The following is an 11,088-nucleotide window of genomic DNA, read 5'->3' as shown; positions in this document are numbered from 1 at the left end:
ATTAGTAGTTTTAGTCCAGCTCATAGCCCAGTCACCCTGCACCTAGGTAACTGGTTAGTAATGAATTCTCTGCGAAATATACTGAGAGGTGCAGAAATGGCCATGATTGAGTTGGCAAAGTCACTGATTCTGCAGTACATCCTGTTCGAGAATGTACTCCTGAATGTTGTTACTTGGACTGGCCACATGTTCAAAATATGGGTTATCCTGAGGGAGAGGAATGTAGAGACTGAAGACATCAGACTAACAGCAGAGTGCATGAAGTTAGTAAGTCAAATGTGGATTGTGCAATGTAATGTAGACCACACTATTAACTTAGAAAGATACATCGAAAGTACTTGAGCATATATTTGTACTTTATATACTATGTAAAAAATCACATTTTATAGCTATAAGAACTGCTAGAAGATCTGATATCTACTGCACATCAAGTTGAATATCTTCTGGACCGGGATAGGATTATGTGGGACCTGAACTGGTACGAGGTTTATTTCTACTGCAGAGCTATTATCATATACTTGTAATATCTTAGGATTTCTGAATACAACAGCTATTGCATACCACAAAAATCTTGCCTGATCTTTTACAATTATGCAATAGCAGTCATGTCTACAAATTTCTGAATATTATACATGGTGACTACTACTAATTAAGATTTAAAGCAATACAGAACCTTAGGTACCACTTCATTGTACCTCAGATGCTGGAGGCAATTTACAGCAAGTATTTCATAGGAAAGAAACTGCAGTGTATGATAGATTCCATATTTCTTGAACAGATTAATGGTACTATGATTTACTTGATGTGTACCATAATCTGTCATACATTATGTACATTGTAATCCGGAATCTATCAGAAGTCAAAGAACTTCAAGCCAGAGCCTGTTAGAGGTAAGACTTCATGAACCTTGTAACAGATGATTAGCCACCAAACCACTAACCATCTACCAGACATGGAAGACCTATTTACACAACCGAAACTAATATGGGCCAAGTTTCTACTCAAAGTCCAAGGCGTAATTTTGGGGTATGTCTGTAGGACCATAGAGAACAAGCTGGTACAAGTTCATGAAATTGAGGAAAAGAGATGCAAAGAATATGTTAACAATTGGGAGGCTGTAAAAAATGGGTTCACATGTAGGACATCCGAGACAAGAAGATGGCCAGTCATACAACAGGCAGCCCCCCCTCCTGGTCCTTGGAGCAGTACTTGGAAGGACATAATCACTCACAAGAAATGGACACCTCGTTCTAATACAAGAGCCCATCATCGATTGCCCACCTACTGGTATTTATCGATTTAGATTCTGTAAGTACAGACAATTCAGGCCAGCAGGCTGTGGATGCGAGGCCTAGTAGCCATCTAAACTTATTACTATCTGGCTATCTCTCACTAAGTTTAGAGGATTGCCAAGAGGGCCAGCTCCTGTAGCTGAAAATATTTGATAGTTAGCAGGAAGTTGAGGAGTAGGGACCAGATAACAGTGCCCATGTGGGAAATTAATATGTAATTGAAGAAGGGTGGATAGTAATAGATTCAATTTATAGAGCTGTCATATGACATGACAGGTAGTAAAAGTAAGAAATAAGCAGATAAGAAGATATCCATTGTGAATAAACAATGAAAAGCAGTGGTTACAAAGATGTCACTACAATTACAACATACTACCACTTGAAATCATAGGCTGTGTGATGAGGAGAATGAGGGTATAAGCTGAGATAGAATAAGAAATAACTTGTCATAGTTCAAAGGCCATCAGGAGGAGGTCCAGATATGAGACACTAGAAACACAATGAGATGACAAGGGCAAGGCAAATCTAGAACATGTCAGGCATACTGGGCCAGATTGCAGTTGCGAAGGCAGTCAGTAGAAAGTATTGAGTTATAAAAGCTGGATGGTAGGTGTTAGGAATACCAGGATCTGATACCTAGGAATCATTCTAAGTAGGGTAAACCCACTCGGAATCGGAATCCCTGGTCTCCAACATGCGCCCTCTGGCCCCTCTAAGGGGCCTGCATATCTCATACAGATCGATCTCAGTTGTATCCTGTGACTATAATGCCAGATAATTGAAGGTGTCAGAATAATACTGTATCTGTCCCCGTCATGCATGTGTCCGGATGCTATTTGTGGGATATATGGGGGAAGACCTTTGGCTAGGTCTGAGAAGTAAAATGCAGTAATTCTATTAACTACTCAGAGATTTACTTGGCTTCAAAGATGTAATGTCTCTGGTATGGGCCATATGTAAAGAAACATTTTTGTACAAAGAGATGGTATCAAATAGTAAAGGATGATAACACAAGACCAATATATTCACATCTACCCTACAATAACCAGAAGAGTTTAGAACTCTAAGGGACACTACTATAGAAGCCAAGGGACTTCACAGAGTACTACAACTAGGATTCGAAATACATTGTAGCTGCTGGAATGACTCACAATAGTATTACAGCAACTGAAACACTGTTACCTAAGCAACCAAGAGTTGCCAAACAAGGGAATATATCTCAATCTGGTGGAACAGCATTTTGCGAATTAGTAAGAAGTCCTGCAGAAGATATCTATTGTTTGGGAAAGAAGTTATAAAAGTTTAAAGTTAAGCGACCTAGAAAGATTGCTGTTACCACTCCCTTCGCAGATACAACCTGCAGATGAAACTAATCATTTCATCAATTACAGAGACAATTGGGGCTAACTCACTTCTACTTGAGAACTAGGCCACAAGTCTAAAGACTCTAATGATCGGATAACTACTATTGTAACCGGTATGGGTACTCAGTTATTGGTTTTGTTTTATGTTTTGTTTTAAGTATCACTTTGATACTTGGGTTGTTTTAAATATCGTTTAATACTTGGTTTTGTTTTATGTTTTGTTTTAAATATTGTTTAATACTTGGTTTTGTTTTATGTTTTGTTTTAAGTATCGTTTAATACTTGGTTTTGTTTTATTTTAAATATCACTTGATACTTAAATTAGTTTTACCAAAGTGTATCGATTAATACCTTTGATTAGTTTCGTTCATGCTAGACATGAACAGATTTGTGTATTTGAAGACTACCTGATTCCACGATGGAAAAGGCAGACTTCAACAGACAGTATTTCAATATACTTGGTTGAACAGTTACTTCTTTGTTCCTCAGTACACCTTCAAAATCTCCTTTAGTTCTCAGCTCTCACCTCCTCTCTGGTAGAGCAGGCCACCTGCCAACTATTGTATTTTTACCGATAACGTAACTAGCACCTTGCAAACACGTTATAACTATTGGAAACAGTATAGTTCCTAGTTAGTTATATTGTAATTGCAGAAGAGAGTGTGGTGATTTTCAGGGTCTGCAGGTGTTCACAACTTTTAAGAATACCCAACATTGTGAATTATAATCAGAGAGGTACATAGTTGTATAATAAATAGATTTAGTCCATGAACACTCACATGTAAAATATAAATATCAAAGTGCCTTCCAAGCTTTAGACATCATTAAACAACAGAGAACAGACCTTAATAATATAATATTGTCTTTATGATTCAATTCTACTTTACGTATTTTCGCTTCACTTTAGTAGTCATAAACAAAACGAGTAAAGTCTGATTCTTCCTAGACAATCTCAGTCTACCAAGATAGATTTTAGTTGGCCTAGATAGCTCTAAAGTTTATCGGGGTGTCTCCACCTAATAGTATATTGTTAAATCTCCTTGTTGCCAAGGCTCTTTAGCAATCTTTCTACCTTTTCCTACACATATCCTACTCAAAATGAAACTTGCAGAAACCTGGCCTTTCTAGCTCACAAACAAGAAAAAGAAGCTCACAAATAAGCAAAGAAGATGTCATAATCTTCTATGCAGATTACTCCAGGGGACCCAATAGATACCTCTGCAGATCACTACTTCACAACTGTTAGTCTTTCATCATCTCTCCCTCTGGCTCTCCGAAAACCCTTCGCTCGACCCACAGGCCCAACTTTCATTGCCCCACTATCCTAGAAGGCCCTCTCTCACATTTCAGGACCCTCTATACAACATCCAAATACTAATGCAGCAGACCTCACAAGACTTGCTACTAGGGTTGAAATAGTCATAGGTCATATCCGCTAGGATATTTCAACTAGTATCGATACTTCCAACATTGCCTTCGAAACACTGTCAGCCAACTCACAAGCTAATGGGTAAGGGCTGACAGAAGTTCAGCAAAGGTTGCTAGAAGGGCGAGATATACAGGACAATGACATAGCCATTATATGATATCAGTATACTGTGGTAGAAGCATACGACGAAGAAATCCAAGAAAGTATCAACAGGGACATAGCTGCTAAATTGGCAGCACAAGATACACATCAAGAGCATCACGAGGAGGTAACTACCCATCTGCAGTGAGAAGAGCTCAAGCAAGACCCCATCTAGGAATGAGCTTCCCAGGTGTTTAGTCCAAAGCAGACATAACAGAATTAAGTAATATGAAGATTAATATCCAATCTGGCTGCCCGACAAGAAAGGGAAGCAGATTACTATAGTGAGTTTACCCGTACTATTCAGAGGAATTAACTCTACATATCCTATACCTTATCCCTAGTATTTGACAATCATAAATCACTAGATAGCTGACAACCAAGCAGTCGCCATGCTATATTGGAGTCAGTACCAGAAGAAAGGAAAAATGCTACAAAAAGAGAAGAACGTGAGGAAATTCCTACTAGAAAGAAGGAGAAGCAGAGAGAAGGAGAACTCCAAACTCCTATAATACTGGGTGGCAACACAGATGATAGGAGTAATGATTGAGACAATGCTGGAAATGGAGGAAAGTATGAAGGAGGACCATTAAGATTTAAAGGGGGATTAATCCCTAAACAATGTAGAACAGCTGATGTACAGGCAGAAGCATTGGCCCAAACTGTTAAGCAACCAGCAGACCCACCCCCATTTTTTGAAAGCAAAGACCAGTCCATGTATTTACCATTAGTTAACCCAATATGTGGATTTTTTAGAACTCAAGTCCAGGATTTGAGATGATAATCAGGAATGTAGCATCTACAGGCTGGGGAGAACAAAAGGAGATCAGGTCAGTGCCATAGCAATATGGTATCAGTGTGCAATGGATGGCCTCTGTAGAGAGGTACAAGACCTGGAACTGTGTTCATGAACTCGCTTTGAACAGGAATTCAATAGTTGGTATACCCACCTCAAAGAAGGATGTAAAGCCATACATAACGTGAGATTGGTTGAGTATAAAAATGACATTTAGACATTTATGGGAAAAATGCAGAATCTGAATCTCCACGCTCAACTAACAGGATTAGCCTAGTGTAGAGCGTGCAATAGAAAGTTGCCCTCCAAGATTAGATAACAACACTCCCTGAACAAATACAATACAGACTGAGAATGGGGAAAGGCAATCAGGGAAGTAGGAACAGATGAGGAGGAATAGCAGCAACTGGACTACCTAGACTGAGATAAGTCAAAATGCATAAAAATATTCTCAGACAAAAAACCTATGAACAAGAATCAACCAAAGGTAAAAAGAGAAAAAGCTTGTATAAAGGGAGATGGTTCCTGCAAAAAGTGTAAGCGGGAACTGGAGCTCAAGAAACAAGCAAAGAGATCAACTCAGACTACAAAGTTGACAGATACAAATTTCAAAATGGCCCATGAAGGAATCCTCTAGTCAACAATTAACAAAGGAAGGCAGAAGGGCAATTGGACTCGTTACAGAAAGAAAAACTACAAGTACAAAACTTGCTGAGATCAAATAGAGGTGCTTCGAACAGGGTCGGACAACCGCGCATTCATGACACCAAGGCCTAGACAGGCCACTATAATCCACCATCCTAGAAAAATCTCAACCACCTAAGTTGCAAGACACAACAAGCTCTGGGAACTAGACAAAGTTGAAGCAATAACTTAGGTCATTTCATTGGTACCGATAAGGACAGTGTTTGGATAGTCTAGAAGAGACATTCTCTCTAGAAGTTGAAATCAATAGCAAAAGGGGACATCAAGGGGAAAGAATCAACCTTGCAATTATGACCTACCTAGGAGTACATATGTCCTTCTTGCGGCAAGTCAGGAAGATCAATAAAGAACAATGTACCCATTGGCGGTGCCTCTATGATTCCCCACAGAGTATTGTAAACTTGTCTCTAATGACCTAGTACATGTCTGATGGGACAGTTAGGTACATGATGTTAGGTGGAGACAATCTGATAGACTTCAAATTTGTCTAGGCCAATCAAAATTGGTTTCTATAGATGGAGATGGTCTAGGAAAGCTCAGATTCACTCTTTTCGTTTATGACTACTAGGAGCAAAGTAAATTCAGTAAAGTAAAATAGAATCATGAAAACAAGATTATATTGTTAAGGTCTCTTCTCCATTGCTTGATGATATCTAAAGCTTGGGAGGCACTTCGATATTTATATTCTATGTCTAAGTGTTCGCGGACTACATTCATTTATCATGCCACTATGTACCTTTCTGATTATAATTCGGAAGGTCAGGTATTCTTGAAAGGTGCGAACAGCTGGAGACCCTGAAAATCACCACACCCTTTTTTCTAATTATGATATAACTAACTCTAAACTATACTGTTCCCAATAATTGTTATCCAATCTTTAAAGTCTTTAGATGTGTGGTCTAGTTCTCAAGTTTAACTGAGTTGGCTCCAATTGTCTTCATTATTGATGAAATGATCAGTTTTATCTGCAGGCTATATCTACGAAGGTAGTTGTAATTACAATCCGTTTTTGATCGCCCGACTTTAAACCTCTATAACTCCTTACCCAACCAATAAATGTCTTCCAGAAGGTTTCATTCTAATTTGCAGAAAGCTATTCTACCGGATTAACAATTATTCCCTCGTTCGGCAGCCCTTAGTTGCTTTTAGGTAACATGATTTCTATCACCGTTGTAGTATGGAAAGTTGTCGTTATAACCAAAACGTATTCTAAAACCTGGTTGCAATACTCCGTGAAGTCTAATCACTTCTATAGTAGTATTTCTCTGAGTTCTAAACTCTTCTAGACATTGCAGAGTGGATGTGAATGTATTGGTCTCTTTCTGAGATCCTTTACCATTCAATACCATCTCTTTATGCAGAAATGTCCTGTTACTTATGGCTCATGCCAAAGGTATTACATTTTTGAAACCTAGTAACATTCTGAGTAGTTAATGGATTTACTCTGTTCTACTTGTCAGATCTGGCCGAAGGTCCCCTCTCATATATCCTACGAACAGGATACGGTTGGACAGATGGTGGCGACATATATAGTATTATTCTGACACCTTCAATTCTGTGGTATTATAGTCACAGCACTCAACTGAGATTGATATATATGATGACATGCGGGTCCCGTAAGGGGGCTAGAGGGGGGTGTTGAAGACCAGAGATTTAGATTCCAGGTAGGGTTACCCTACTTAGGGTGACTCCTGGATATCAGATCTCGGTATTCCTAACATGAGCTCCCTTCTCTTAAGGGTTCACTCTGAATGCCTTTTTTGGTACATGATAAAATAATAAAAAATTAAAAACATTAAATTTCAAACATTAGCTCCTTTAGGACCCAATGAGAGCAGAGTGAAAAACCTTCCATGTTTGCTTGGCCACAGTAGGAAAACCTGTTCTTCATCATCCTTCCTCTGTCCGCCATGGCATTTTCAGATTCTTGGGGTGGAATTCTTCTACCGTTTCCTTTGCATTATCCAGGCCTGTGGCAGGCTCCCAGGTGTTTCCATCCTCAGAACAACCTTACTATTTAACAAAGTACCATAGTTCGCATACCTCCTAGTAGCAACCATGTACTCGCATTTGGTAAGAGCGTATCTCACTCCTCACAATTTTCTCTATTTCCCATTATACGTCGCCCTCAATATCCTCAGGTTCCCTGAGATGTTGTCATCGCTCGTCACATGCCAACTCCCTGTAAGGTTCTAACTGTGATACATGGAACACTGGATGTATATTCCATCAATCTGAAATGTTGAGCTTGCGGGCATGATTTCCTCTTTTTTTAAGATCACAAATGGTCCATATAATTTTGGACTGAGTTTCTTTGACTTCCGACATGTACGAATGTTCTTTGCATTTAACATTACTTTATTGCCGATTTTGAAGTCTAGGGATTGCTTGTCCTTCCTATTGTAGTATTTGGCCATGGCCTCTCAAGTCTGATGGAGTGACTTCCTTGCTTGTTCGTGGATCATCTTTATCCAGTTTGTATAAAGTGTAGCTCCTGGATTTTGCACCCCGCGTTTCTCCATCTATTCCATTTGTGGATAAAACCCATAGTTTGCATCGAAAGAAATCATTCCATGTGTATTAGTTACCAAGTTATTATAGGCATATTCAGCTAGAGATAGTAATTGTTACCAGTCATCTTGGTTGTAGTTAACAAAACTTCACAAGTAGCCTTCCAGCACTTGGTTGGTTCGCTCAGTTTGTCCATCCATCTGTGAGTGGTTCGCCGTAGACATACTCCTTGGTATGCTTAATGTTTTACACAAGGATTTCCAAAATTCTCCAGCAAACTTCTTGTCCATATCTGAGACAATTTCTGTTGGTAAGCCATGTAGCTTCCAGATTTTCTTTATAAAGGCTGTAGTCACGTCCTTTGCAGTGGCTGTCCCTTCTAATCTAATGAAATGGGCCTTGTTTTTGTAAACTGGTCTACTACTATCATAATTTGGGTTCAATCTTGACTTTGGGGTAATTGCATAATAAAGTCAACAGAAATTGATGTCTAAGTTGTGTAGGGTATTGATAGTGGTTGTAGTAGACCATATTTTGTGTTATGGAGATCTGGTGTGTTGACAATCATCACACAACTGTACGTAATCGTTTACCCAATCTGCCCAGCCTTTCCAATATAAGTCCCTCATAATTATTTCAAGGATTTTTTCTTGTCCGAAGTATCCTGCTATCTTAGCGTCATGACAACCTTCAGCTATTGTTTTATAGAGGTCCTGGTCTTTTGGTATAAATAGTCTTTGCTTATAGTAAAGCAACTCATTGGATAAGGTCCAGTCTTTCAGGAAAGGTTTGCCATTATCTCGTAGTTTCTCCATCTCATTTTTTCTTTTAAGCTGTTCTCTATCTCTAGGGATGGCCTTTTGGATTTTCTCCAAGAATTCCAGATTGAATTTTTTCAATTCCTTGTGGGCTAGTATACTGCTAGTCATAAGGGTCTGCTCAGGTATTTCAGTAGTATTATACCAGTATGTATTCTGGTTTATTGATGCATATAACTGGCTGACTATCAGTTCCAATTCCTGGATATTAATAGTCCTTATTGCGATGTCTGTGCTGCTCAATCCCAATGCGCCTCTTTCAGTATCCTCAAGGTTGCCTATTTCCATCATATTGGCAGTATTAATTTTTTCCGCTACTAACTGGACAATTTGATCACCAGCTTTGATGAGACAATCCACATCTCGCTGATTGAATAGTAATACTTTGAACTCTCCGGTATAATCTGCGTCAATTATACTGCCACTGGTAGAGTTACCGCTTTTGACCACTAATCCACTTCATGGGATAATCCTCCCATAAGTTGCAACTGGTAGACCGATTGCAATACCCAATCCAACAACTAGGTGTCTTGGTGCTGGAATTATATCTTCCTGCATAGCATAAAGATCATAGCCTCCTGCCATCCTTGAACTTGTAGTTGGTAACCTTGCTCTTATATCTAACTGTTTTACTCGAATCACGGCATCCGAGTTGTTCCAACTTGCCATTTCCTGTGTAATACTTGTACTTATCTCTCCTGTTGTGCTACTCATTATTAGGCATATTTGAATTTCCCCTTCTGCAGTTCTTGTTACTGAACTGACTTGAAAATATTTATATTTCAATATTGCTTATTTACAATATGCAACTCCCTCCTCAAAATGGTACCCTAGCCATCGACTGAGCGCATCAGGTTTGCCACCTCTTATGCCTGGATGGTAAACAAGTTTGAAGTTATAATCTACCAATTTCTGCACCCAACAAACCTGGCGCCCACTCCAGACCTTCGAGGTGAGAAAATATTGGAGGTTTTGGTGATCAGTATACACAGTTATTAGTTTTTTGGTTCCAACCAGGTATTGGCGCTATTCTTTAAATGCTTCCAATATTGCTAGTAGTTCCCTATCGTGGATCTCATAATTTTGTTCTGCGGAATTTAGTTTCTGGGAGTGAAAAGCTACAGGATGTAGTCTTTTATCCATAAATTGGAAAATAATGCAGCCTAAAGCAAAGTCACTAGTATTACTTTCCACCACCGTTTCTCTTTCTGGAAAGAAATGGTGTAAAATTGACGCCACAGTAAATCTTCCCTTAAGTTCCTAAAAGGCCCTTTCCTTTTTTGAGCCCCATCAGAACCTTTTTGGATCACCTTTCAATGTTTCTGTAATTGGAGTGCAGAGTGTGAAAAAGTTTTCTATAAAACGTTGGTAGAAATTCGCAAATCCTTCCAATATTTAAACTTCCTTCATAGATGTAGGTGATTTGCAGTTTAATATGGAATTCACTTTTCGGGTACTCACAAATACTCCATTGATGGCTATCATATAGCCTAAGAATTCCACTTCTTTGACATAAAAGAAAGATTTCTTTATTGCAATTGCAAGCTGAAAGTCTGCCAATCTCTGTAACCCTTTTATTACTAGCTCGATATGTGCTTTCTCATTTTTAGAATAGATGAGGATGTCGTCCAAATAACATATGACTCCTTGGTCTAAAAATTCCTAAAGGACCTTATTTATCATGTCTTGAAATGTAGGTGGAGTATTAGCCAATCTGAAAGGCATTACTTTGTATTCGTAATGTCCATATTATGAACGGAAAGCTGTTTGCTATTCATCTTCTTCCTTGATTCCGATGAGGTTGTAACCATGTTTCAAATCTATTTTGGAAGAGATGCTTGCTCCTGCTACACAATCACGTAATTTTGACATTAGTGGGAGTGGATACTTATTTAGTATAGTTATCTTATTTAGATTTCAATAGTCTACTACTAGTCATAGTCTTCCATCTGCCTTGCATATACAAAGGATTAGAGTACCAAAAGGTGATTGACTTCATGTGATCTTTCCTTGTCGTAACATATGGTCAAGG

The sequence above is a fragment of the Tuber melanosporum genome (assembly GCF_000151645.1).
Source record: "Tuber melanosporum whole genome shotgun sequence assembly, scaffold_157, strain Mel28".
Classification (NCBI taxonomy): Eukaryota; Fungi; Ascomycota; class Pezizomycetes; order Pezizales; family Tuberaceae; genus Tuber; species Tuber melanosporum.
This window is presented reverse-complemented; position numbering follows the sequence as displayed.